Raw genomic sequence first — 4,299 nt, forward strand, 5'->3', positions numbered from 1 at the left:
AATTTATATTAGATGTTAACTCTATGAGTTTGCTTATAATTATTGCATATCAGTGAGATCATACAACATTTGTTCTTTTGGTCTCATTTATTTGACTCAGGATAATGTCCTCCAGGTTCATCCATGTTGTCACATGCATCACAATTTCATTCTTTTTTGCAGCTGAATTTTATTCCACTATCTGTCTACACCACATAATTGTTTATTCATTCATCAGTCGATGGACACTTGGGTTGTTTCCATTTTTGAAAATTGTGAGTAATGCTGCTATGAACATAATGTGCAATTATCTGTTGGAGTTCATGTTTTCAATTCTTCTGGGAATATACATAGTAGTAGGATTGATGGATGATATGGTAATTTTATACTTAGTTTTCTTTTTTTTAAAAAAAGATTTATTTTTATTTATTTCTCTTCCCTTCTCCCCCATTGTCTGCTCTCTGTGTCCATTTGCTGTGTGTTCTTCTGCATCCCCTTGCATTGTCAGGAGGCCGTGTCTCTTTTTTGTTGCGTCATCTTGCTGCATCAGCTCTCCATGTGAGGGTGCCACTCCTGGGCAGGCTGTGTTTTTTTCACATGGGGCAGCTCTCATTGCGGGGCTCGCTCCTTGCACGTGGGGCACCCCTATGCGGCGGCACCCCTGTGTGGCACAGCACTCCTTGCATGTGGCAGTACTGTGCATGAGCCAGCTCACCACACAGGACAGGAGGCCCTAGGTATCAAACCCTGGACCCTCTGTATGGTAGGCTGATGCTCTGTCAATTGAGCCAAGTCTGCTTCCCTTAGTTTTCTGAGGAACTATCAAACTCTTTTCCATAGCAGTTGCACCATTTTATATTCCCACCAGCAATGAATGACTGTTCCCATTTCTCTACTTCCTTTCCAACACTTGTAATTTTCTGCTTTTTAAGAATTCTAGCCACTCTAATGGATGTGAAATCATATGTTATTGTGGTTTCAATTTGCATTTCCCTAATAGCTAATGATGCTGAACATTTTTTTCATGTGCTTTTTACACATTTGTAGTCTCTTTGGAGAAATGTCTATCAAGTCTTTGCCCATATTTTATTTTTTTCAATATAGTTTTTTAATTTTTAAAAAAGATACTTAGATTACATAAATGTTACATAAAAATATAGTTGATTATCATATGCCCTGCTTCCAACCCCTCCCTCATTTTCCCACATTAACAACATCCATCAATAGTGTGGGACAGTTGTTACAATTGATTACACATTTTGGAGCATTGCCACTAAGCATGGATTATAGATTACATTGTAGTTTATACTCTTTCCTGCACAATTTTGTAAGTTATGACAAAATATAGAATGGCTTGTATCTGTCATTGCATGTCATTCAGGACAATTCCCAAGTCTCAGAAATGCCCACTTATTATACCTGTTTTTCGCTCTCCCTCCCTTCAGAACCTCCAGTGGCCACTGCCTCAACATCAATGATATAAATTCTTTCATTGCTAGAATCATGATAAGCCTATACTAGATTACCAGTAGGTCTACTCTAGAACATTGTTCATTCCCCAATCCTGAGGATTCTGTGGTGGTGATGCCCACTCAGCTCTAATTGTGAGGGGGCTTAGATCCCAGGGGCAGATGGATGGGACTATTTTGCTTGCCGTTGTAGACTCTCAGTTCCTTGGGATGGTCATTGTCCATCATCTTCTGCCCTGGGTGAGGCCAGTGAACTGGAGAGTAGATATTGCATCTCTGTTGATATTCATGGCCCCAGTGACACATGGACAGCTCAAAGATTTAAGCCTCTTTTACATACACCTATCAACTCTAGCACTAACTATAGATTCAAATAGAAGGGACAAAAAATCCATGTATAGAGAAATCACAACTAAGTCCAACTCTGTCGCACTGGGAAACATAAATTCCCAATAGTGCCCATTGACAGGGCGCCAAACTTCTGAGTAGTCTGCCCTGCTTATAGTAACTGGATGTCTCTGCTATTTGAAGCAATATTTACTTCGGCAGTCAATGAGTTCCTGCTGCAACGTGCATAATTGTAACCTCTGGAATGACCTCCCAACTCATTTTGAAGTCTCTTAGCCATATAAACTCATTTTTCTTTACCCTTTCCCCCTTTAGGTCACCATCTTTTTCCAGTTGCATGGCTACTTCATAGTAATCGCTCAGAGCCAGGAAGGCTCATCCCTGGGAGTCATGTCCCATGTTTGGTGGGGAAGGTAATGTATTTGTATGCTGAGTTCAGCTTAGAGAGACTTTGCTCATATTTTAGTTGGGTTGTTTGTCTTTTTATTGTTCAGTTGTAGGATTTCATTATATATCATGGATATTTAGTCCTTACTGGATATGTGGTTTCCAAATATTTTCTCTGTAGGTTGACTTTTCATTTTCATGGCAAAGTTATTTGATGCACTAAAGTTTTTAATTTCGAAATTTTAAAATTTCTTCCTTCATAGCTTGTGCTTATGGTATGAAGTCTAAAAAACATTGCCTAACATAAGATCCTGAAGATGCTTCCCTATATTTGTGTCTTGGAGGTTTATAGTTCTGGCTCTTTTATTTAAGTCTGAAATTCATTCTGAGTTAATTTTTGTATATGGTGTGAGATAAGGGTCCTCTTTCATTCTTTTGCATATGGATATCCATTTCTCCCAGCAACGTTTGTGTTCTGTTTTCATTGAATGGACTTGGGGACTTTGTCATTTATCAATTGGCCACAGATATGAGGGTCTATCTCTGAACTCTCAATTCAATTCCTTTGTCCAATGTATCTATCCTTTTTTTTTTTTTTTTTTTTTTTTAATTTTTTTATTTTTTATTGACTTTGTAATAATATTACATTAAAAATATATATGTGAGGTCCCATTCAACCCAATGTATCTATCCTTGTGCCAGTACCATGCTGTTTTTTTTTTTAAAGATTTATTTATTTATTTATTTCTCTCCCCTTCCCCCCACACCCCGGTTGTCTGTTCTCTGTGTCTATTTGCTGCATCTTCTTTGTCCGCTTCTGTTGTTGTCAGTGGCACGGGAATCTGTGTTTCTTTTTGTTGCATCATCTTGCTGTGTCAACTCTCTGTGTGTGTGGCACCGTTCCTGGGCAGGCTGCACTTTCTTTCGTGCTGGGTGGCTCTCCTTATGGGGTGCACTCCTTGTGCGTGGGGCTTCCCTATGCGGGGGCACCCCTGTGTGGCAGGGCACTCTTTGCGCGCATCAGCACTGTGCATGGGCCAGCTCCACAATGGTTAAAGAGGCCCGGGGTTTGAACTGCAGACCTCCCATGTGGTAGGTGGATGCCCTATCCATTGGGCCAAGTCCACTTCCTACCATGCTGTTTTGACACTGTAGTTTTGTAATATGCTTTAAAACCAGAAAGTGTGAGTCCTCCAACTTCATTATTTTTTTTCAAAATGTCTTTGGCTATTCAGGGCAAGATTTCTTTCCAAATAAATTTGATATTTGGCTATTCAGTTTCTACAAGGTAGGCCTTTTGCATTTTGATTGCAATTGCATTGAATCTGCAAATAATTTGGGGTAAAATTGACACCTTAATGATATTTACTTATTTTTTAAAAGATTTATTTATTTATTTATTTATTTATTTATTTATTTATTTATTTATTTATTTATTTATTTATTTCTCTCCCTTCCTCTCCTGCCCCAGTTGTCTGTTCTCTGTGTCTATTTGCTGTGTCTTCTTCTTTGTCCGCTTTTGTTGTTGTCAGCTGCATGGGCATCTGTGTTTCTTTTTGTTGCATCATCTTGTTGTGTCAGCTTTCCGTGTGGGCAGCCGACTCTTAAGCAGGCTGCAATTTCTTTTGTGCTGGGTGGCTCTCCTTATGGGGCGCACTTCTTGTGCATGAGGCTCCCCTACGCAGGGGACACCCCTGGGTGGCATGGCACTCCTTGCGCGCATCAGCACTGTGCATGGGCCAGCTCCACACGTGTCAAGGAGGCCCGGGGTTTGAACTGCGGACCTACCATGTGATAGACGGTTGCCCTACCACTGGGCCAAGTCTGCTTCCCCTTAATGATATTTAGACTTCCAGTCTATCAACATGGAATGTCCTTTATTTATTTAGGTCATCTTTGATTTCTTTCAGCAATGTTTTGTGGTTTTATGTGTACAAGTCCTTTAAATCCTTGTTAAATTTATTCCTAGATATTACTATTACATAGAAACATTACTGATTTTTGCATGCTGATCTTGTACCCTTCCACTTTGCTGAATTTGTTTATTAGTTCTAGTAACTGTTGTATATTTTTTGGAACTTCCTATATATAGGATCATGTCATCTGCAAATAATGA

Source organism: Dasypus novemcinctus, chromosome 9 (assembly GCF_030445035.2).
Source record: "Dasypus novemcinctus isolate mDasNov1 chromosome 9, mDasNov1.1.hap2, whole genome shotgun sequence".
NCBI lineage: Eukaryota > Metazoa > Chordata > Mammalia > Cingulata > Dasypodidae > Dasypus > Dasypus novemcinctus.